This window comes from Lampris incognitus, chromosome 21, assembly GCF_029633865.1.
Source record: "Lampris incognitus isolate fLamInc1 chromosome 21, fLamInc1.hap2, whole genome shotgun sequence".
Classification (NCBI taxonomy): domain Eukaryota; kingdom Metazoa; phylum Chordata; class Actinopteri; order Lampriformes; family Lampridae; genus Lampris; species Lampris incognitus.
In genome coordinates this window covers 15,758,408-15,766,718 of record NC_079231.1, presented here as the reverse complement: position 1 = coordinate 15,766,718, position 8,311 = coordinate 15,758,408, and the positions used below count along the sequence as shown (strand labels likewise).

Below are 8,311 nucleotides of genomic sequence, written 5' to 3'. Positions count from 1 at the left end.
AAAACATTTTCTATTATAGAAGTTCATCACTTTAAAGCAACGGGTGCTTAAAAGTCCATACAGTGCAACAAAGTGTTAAGGAATTGGTAATGTCCTTAAAAAAAAGCTTTCTAAGAGGTTAGGGCATTTGCCTTTTGATTTAGCAAAAGAAATTTTTTGTGCTCACCCCCCCACAGCTTGACTGCACGGATGCTTCCTTCTTTCAACCAGAGGGTCCTCAGTTTGATCCTGGTCTCTTTTTGTGAATAAAAGTCCAACATTTGCAGGCTCCATGTTACCTGTAGATAAGAATGAGAATGAGGCGACCTGTCCAGAATCTCTCCCCATATAAACATAAGGGTACAAAAATAGTTTACTTACACATTAGACGGTCACAGAGGAGTTTGCTGTACTGCCATTGCTGCTTCAAGCCCGGTTCGATTCACAAGGAGAGAAAAGTGTTTTTATGTGAAACTTGGCAATGGACAACAGCATAAGTCGGCCTGTTTGATCGGACCAGAGTGACCTGACACACCTCTCATCCTCTCCCACCTCTCTGGAAAGCACCCATCTACAGGATTACTATACCACCTGCTGTGTGTTTTCCCATACACAAGCCACTGGCGTGACTGCACAACACCTCGCACCACATATGCAGAAAACACACACATAGATGATTCCCCCCCCCAATGTATTACAAACACAACAATTTCGTGAGGCATTAACATACAGCATTAAAATAAATGCCTCACCCATGACAATAACCTAAGATTTTAACTTAACGTGGAAAGTGGGATAACAAATGGCAATTGAACTGAAACCAAAAAAAGATACACAACTTAATGAAGCCATGCACCAAGCATTTTTTTTTGGCATCTGGAAAAGATAAGTGTCTGATGAAACCTAAAGTGCAGGGGTAATCCCTTCTGTCCACAAACTCGCACATCTATTTGTCTGTGGGTTGGCCAGTTAAACTTCCCATCTCCTGAGGGGCTGGAAGACTGTTCATTCAATCATTCATCCATTATCCAAACCCGCGTATCCTTACTCAGGGTTGCGAGGATGCTCACGATACGATACTATCACAATATGTTGCCCATGATAGCATCACGATAGTGATACTCAATACATTGCAAGATAATCATCTACATCACAACACCTGTGTAACTGAAGAAAACACCCCTAAAAAGGCAAAAAGCAGGAATTATGTATTAATTCACAGAATTTGACAACTGAAATGAAACAATTAACAAAAAAGTGCATAGTCTTAGCTTAGTGCATCTAACACACACACACACTGACTGCAACTTGTCCATGTCAACGTGTGCCATAATTCCAATGTAAAATAGCCATAAACTGGTAAAAGGTCTAACTGCCAGAAAGCAGGACAGTTCTGGGGTTAACATGTTCAAAGGAAGGATACAACTATAACTCACTAACACATTCTCAATCTATGTAAATTAACTACAGAACACTAGAAAAAAATATTAATGCAAAAAATACTGTACACATATTAAAAAAAAATATATATATATATATACACACACCTTTGCTCTCGTCTCTGCATACAACGCTGGAATAGCTTTTTCAGTGAAATATCTTCGACTCGGTAGTCATCTTGGTTCCAGCATTCGGCGAACCCCGTCATTTTCCACTGAACTGTATGGGCAAAGGTCACTGCAAATAAACCCTTCGATAGAGTTGGTACTACTGGCAGCCCCCCGGGGATGTAAAGGGAAGCTTTGCTTCAAACATCTTATATACTGTAGGCCGACTCCCAGCTTTGGCCACGCTAGCCGTTTTCTCCACGAGATCAGGGCGATGACGAAGGCTGCGCGTGTTCGTGGTGTTGCCCGTATACTTAACTTCCACCGGACAGTGCCTTCATCGATCTTGTTTGTCCCGTCAGTACTGTAAAAGCTGAAGTGGGCCCAGACTTTCGACTTAAAAGGTGACGGCGCCTCATCATTGGCCATCTCCGGCGGTCCACGCCATCCACCATTTTCCCCCTTGTGGGTTTCTTCTTCTTCACCAAAAGTTTACCCTCGTTTATTTGATTAGCGCCACCACGAGGAGTCATTAAGTAGTGCCTCCGGTAAGTCGTTTTGGTGGGGGAATCCGTTTAGCGCGCCTGCATATTTGAATAAGAAATATCGATATTTTTGCGCCAGTGTATCGATAACGTATCGCAAGAGGAAGTCATACAATATATTCCCGTATCGATATTTTGTCCCGCCTCCAAGGGCTACACGCTTGAAGGTGGGTCTTTAACCGATGACGCGCTTGTCTTGAGTCGATGACGTATAAAAGCAGCGCCCTCTTTAGCGCTGTTTACTATTGCACTGTGCAGCGGTTGTTGGCAGCCAGCTATTTTGCATCATGGATTTCCAAGCTGCTGTTACTATGGACAACCTGTCGAGCACCCACCAAAAAGGTTGAGCACCTATGGGTAAGGCTGATCAATAAATAAATAAATAAACAAATAAATACAAACGACATTTTTTTTTTATAAGTGCATTTATTTAATATTACACACACGGCGTTGGGCTAAGTTTTGAATGTGACCATTGTGTATGTGACTACTGTGTGATGAATACCAAGGTATTCATGTAGTTTTTTTTTTTGCTTAGGTACACGGTTCTATTATAGATGCGAGCAACATAATGTTAAGCGGTGGCCAATGTGTATGTAAATACTACCCAAGACTGGGTTGGTATGGTGTAGCCTGTTATAATTTGTAGCAGAGCAGTGTCGCGTCTACGTCCGACAGATGACAGCAGCCTAGTAAGCCTACATCATGGTAATAGAATAGAATACTCTTTATTAATTACTTTGTACATACATACAAATGAAATTCACTCTCTGCATTTAACCCATCCTAGCTGTGTAGCTAGGAGCAGTGGGCAGCCGCTATGCAGGACCCGGGGACCAACTCCAATTATTTCTTCCTATTGCCTTGGTCAGGGGCATGGACAGGAGTATTAACCCTAACATACATGTCTTTTTTTGATGGTGGGAGGAAACCGGAGCGCCCGGAGGAAACCCACGTAGACACGGCGGAACATGCAAACTCCACACAGAAAGGACCTGGAACAGCCTGGGGTTCGAACCCAGGACCTTCTTGCTGTGAGACAACAGCACTAATCACTGGGCCACCGTGCCACTAATTAATAAATTACTAATTACTAAAGTAAGTGCAATAAAAGTGATTTTGTGACAATCATCACCTTGGTGGTACTCACTTAACTTGCGCACCCATGGGCAAAAACATAAATTGGCGCCTATGGTTGTTATGATTTTGCTTGGCATCTACCGCTTATTGTTTGAAAAACGGAGACAGGATGATGAAATGGACAAAGCCCATCTGATGTCACCGCAGCCCACCTGGAGGCGAGTCTGGCACGATTTGGCCCGACTCTGGAGATGGTTCATCTCGGGTGCAGCTCAGCAAAACTTGGCGCATTTAAACTGGTAATGGAAACGCAAATCAACATGTCATGGTCTGACTCAGCAGGGCCAAAAGTGCCGATGGAAAAACCCTATATATTTCATACTCACCACTCATCATATCATAGACAGTTATCACTGTCTATGATAGACTGCTATGGCATCATGTCAGCTTTGGCTGAACCTTGGGAGTGTTGTTTTTTTTGCACTGAATAAGTATTGTGGATTTCTCCAACATTAATCATATTGAACTGTTGAGGGCAAGCTGGAACTGTGTGTCCAGTAAGAAGAAAAGGATGGATGACTGAAAATAAACTGACCCAAGCAGTACATGAGCAGTGAGTATAAAATAGACAAACTTAAAAAAAAAATCCCAACTGTTCCTTTAACCTTCACCGCAGACCAACCGATATATCCTCAATACTACCCGACTAGAAAAACCCGACCAGACACGACATGGGCGCATCTACATGAGGGAGTACTGTTCTCAGTACAGTACTCTCTCATTCCCTTAATTCAGCAGATAAGAATATCCCAATATCCAATTTGTCCATGAAAGTCTGATCAGTCTACAGCTACAAGAAGTTCCTATGCATCTGTCCGTCCACCCATCTTTGACTCAGTCCATTCTAAGTTGTTTTGGGTGAGGTCAGTCTGTTGCGTTCATCTTCACATCTCTCCTCTCAACTTGTCCCGTCTCCCCAGCCATTGACAACCAAGACCTCCGCAGTGGTGGGCACAGCCTGGTGGAACAAAACCCAGTTTACATCTTTCTTTTTTATTTTTTTTTAATTGACCCCCCCCCCCCCAGTTGTATCCGGCCAATTACCCTACTCTTCCGAGCTGTCACGGTTGCTGCTCCACCCCCGCTGCCGAGCTGGGGAGGGCTGCAGACTACCACATGCCTCCTCTGATACATGTGGCGTCGCCAGCCGCTTCTTTTCACCTGACAGTGAGGACTTTTACCAGGGGGACATAGCGCATGGGAGGATCACGCTATTCCCCCCCACACACACACAGGCTCCCCGACCGACCAGAGGAGGTGCTAGTGCAGTGACCAGGATACATACCCACATCCGGCTTCCCACCCGCAGACACGACCAATTGTGTCTGTAGGTACGCCCGATCAAGCCGGGGGTAACACGGGGATTGGAATCAGCAATCCTCATGTTGGCAGGCAACGAACTACACCGCTACACTGCCTGGACACCCCCCAGTTTACATCTTTATGTCTGTGGGGGTTTTTTTTTGTTTTTTGTTTTTTTCCCCACCAGATTCAATTCCTCCAGCGTGGACAGTGTGCCACAAACACGAACCTTCACGAATGTTCAGACTGGCCCTGAGCACTGACGGAATATCCAGTCTCACACCTGAGACAGGTGGGCTCGGATCCACAAAACACAAAAGCAAAACAAAAAATAAAAATGACCCAAGTTCAGCATGTGAGCCGTAAGAGATCTTAACTTCAAACCATCAGCAGCACAGTTTTGGGGTTTTCAACTCAATCAAGGGGGAAATCCAACTAAAGATGTGAATATATGCAGATTTTCTTTCTCCCCTATCACTTAAAGTTGTACTTAAAATAGCCATAAAATGACTTCCGGTAAGATGGCGACTTGAATAGCAGCACAACTTTCTGCCTCTCGCAAGTTGGCTAAAATAAATCCTCTAAAACACTAAACTTGACGCAAAAAAAGGAGAAATGAGAAGAGGAGGTAATTCGAATAAAGGTAGCCGTACAATCCAAAAGGGTAACGCACCAGATACACAGGGAGCGAAGAAACAGTCGGAGCAAGGTAATAGCAAACACGAGGTAGAAGAAGCTACAATGGCGGCGGCCACAGCTGAGACATTGCGTGCCGGATTAGCAGCTATCGCTAAAGAGATACAAGAATTCAAACAAGAGCTACGAGGTGACTTTGCCAGACTCAAAGATGAGGTGAAAAGGGAAGTGAAGGAAGAGATTGCTTGCTTCCGAGAAGAGATGACACAGAAGTTTGCAGAGAGCAACGGCGAAATACAGGCGCAGAAAGCGCACATGAGTGAAGCCCAGAAGCGCATAGCCGAGCTAGAGGAATGGCAGGCGGACTCGACAGAACTGCTGATGGACATGTCGACCCAAACGCGCCAGATGCAAGAAAAAATAATGGACCTGGAAGGGATGTCAAGGAGGAACAATATTCGAATCTTTGGTGTGCCAGAGGAGACGGAGGGAGGCTCCATTACCCAGTACGTGGAATAACTCTTGAATACTCAACTTGACTTAGAAGAAGGGACCAATCTCCAGATACAAAGAGCTCACAGAGCCCTCGCTCAAAAACCCCCTCCGACAGCTCCCCCCAGGTCAATAGTGGTGAACTTTCAACAGTTTGATATAAAAGAAATGATTCTCAAGAAAGCATGGAAAAAGAATAAGATAGAGATAGGGGACAAACGTATTTACTTTGATCACGATTACGCAGCTGAAGTGGTCCGGAAAAGAAAATCATATTTGGGCATTAAGAAAGCGCTCAAGGGTAAAGGAATTCGTTTCCAGACACCCCTCGCCAAAATAAGGATCCACTGGAACAACGGAACGAAGCCATACGACAATGCCAGGGAAGCTGCGATGGACATGAAAACGAGAGGCTGCGACATCGAGATACCAGACGATGACACGGCAACCACGGCCACAGAGCAGGTGGAGGCGACTGGGACACGAGCAGGGTGGCAACGAGTCCAAGGCGCGAAAGGAAGACGTGAAGCTGCACAGCGAGCGAAAGAGAAGCTCCAGGCCTATCAGAGAAAGTAGGATTGGTATCGTTCTGACTGAGTTGAGCTCCATTACAAAAGGCTTTTTCATCATATGCCACTGAGAGAGGTAGGCTATACGGTTGCCAAACGTTGGACATGCCTAGACAAGGCTGTAGGCTTATCCCATGTGATGGGCAAAATGTCAAGTCTAGAGTGGGGCCCTTTCTGAAAAGGATTTCCCCTTCACCTACCAACGGGGACTCGGGGTGGTTAGGCCCCTTTAGTTGGAAGTTATTTTTGTTGTTGATTAATGTGTTTTATATTTGTAGTTTTTTTGTCTGGAGCTCTGTGGGAATATATGGAAAAAGAGTATCAAGATGTCTAGATGGTTCACACTACTAAAATAATGTCACTGAATGTTAATGGTCTAAATATGTTAAAGAAGAGGGAAAAGGTTATGATTAAGCTAAAAAAGGAGGATGTACAAATCATATTCCTCCAAGAGACCCATTTAACACAGATAGAGCATGGGAAACTTAAGAAATATGGGTACAGACATTCATATTATAGCTCCTACAAGGAAGGGCGCAGGAGAGGTGTTGCAATTTTAATATCAAACAAAACTCAATTCGATTATGATAGGGAGATTGGAGACAAGGAGGGGAGATATATTATAGTGAAGGGGAGGTTAGAGAACAAACCAGTGACATTGGTAAATATATACGCCCCTCCTGAAAGTGATAAAAGATTTTTTAAATCTTTGTTTGATGAGATAGCAAACGAGTCAGAGGGGGTCTTAATTTGTGGGGGAGATTTGAATGTCGTTTTGAATCACAAAATGGATACGACCAGTATCAAAAGGACTAAAACACAGGTCACTCGATTTGTAAATATATCACTGGAAGAGATGGGGATGGATGATGTGTGGAGACAATTACACCCTCAGGAAAAAGACTATACACATTACTCAGCTGTACATAAAGTTCATTCAAGGATAGACTATTTCCTTATGAGCAAAGACGATATTTACAGAGTAAAGGAGTGTGGGATTGGAGGGGCGGATATCTCAGATCACAATCCAGTATATTTAGAAATTAATTTGAATTGTAGAAAGCGAAATACGGTTTGGAGGTTTAATGTGGGTCTACTGAATAGTGAGCAGAGTAAGATTATGTTAAAGGCGGATATTCGGACATATCTAGAAGAAAACAGCAATGGGGAAGTAGACCCAACGATATTTTGGGATGCCATGAAGGCGGTCATCAGGGGAAAGTTAATGCGCATTCAGCATTGATCAAAAAGGCAAGATCAATTATATCCAGAAAGAATACGGACAGGTTAAGAGAAATGGAGAGGGAATACCAGACTGCGGGAAACCCCGTGGTGTTGGAGCAAATCAAATCGGCTAAGTCAGACATTAATAAAGAACTGTTAGATGAAGTTGAGAAAAAAAGCTTGTTTCTCAAACAAAGATATTGTGAAACAGGCCCGCGCGCAACTAAACTGTTGGCAAAACGTATTCGCAAACAGCAAGCAGTTGGCCATATACATAAGATCAGAGACCCCCATTCAAATGAATTAACGAATATACCAGAAAGCATAGGGGACATATTTTTGGGATATTATAAAGAGTTATATTCACAACCCACACCTGCATCCGAAGCGGAAATTAATACCTTTTTGAATTCATTAGATTTACCCTCAATTGGACGGCTCCAAAATGACAAATTAACAGCTGACATCAAGATGGAAGAGGTGATAGATGCAATAAATTCTTTGAAAAACAATAGAAGCCCGGGCAGCGATGGATACCCTGCAGAATGGTACAAAGTGTTTAGGGAAGAGCTGGCACCGATACTTCTGAGATCCTTCAATTGGACACTTCACAATAATAAGATACCACCATCATGGTCAGAGGCAATAATCACAGTCATTCCAAAACCGGGAAAGGATAAAGAATATTGTGGGAGCTACAGACCTATTTCATTATTAAATGTAGATTATAAAATATATACGACAATTATCTCCAAAAGGTTAAACTCATTCATAGGTGATTTGATAGATGAAGATCAAACAGGATTCATGAGAGAAAGACAAACGCATGATAATATCAGAAGGACATTGCATATTGTTGATCAAGCGAGTAAGAGAA

General features: G+C 43.3%; 1 protein-coding gene across 1 annotated transcript in view; it reads right to left on the bottom strand.

The window, feature by feature from the left end:
* Positions 1 to 2,338: 2,338 nt before the first annotated feature.
* Positions 2,339 to 8,311, bottom strand: part of cdadc1 (cytidine and dCMP deaminase domain containing 1) — a 31,328-nt gene continuing 25,355 nt past the window's right edge. The window contains exon 12 of the mRNA XM_056301435.1: positions 2,339 to 4,169. The gene's annotated coding sequence lies outside the window, so the exon portion shown is untranslated. The remainder of the gene's footprint in view (positions 4,170 to 8,311) is intronic.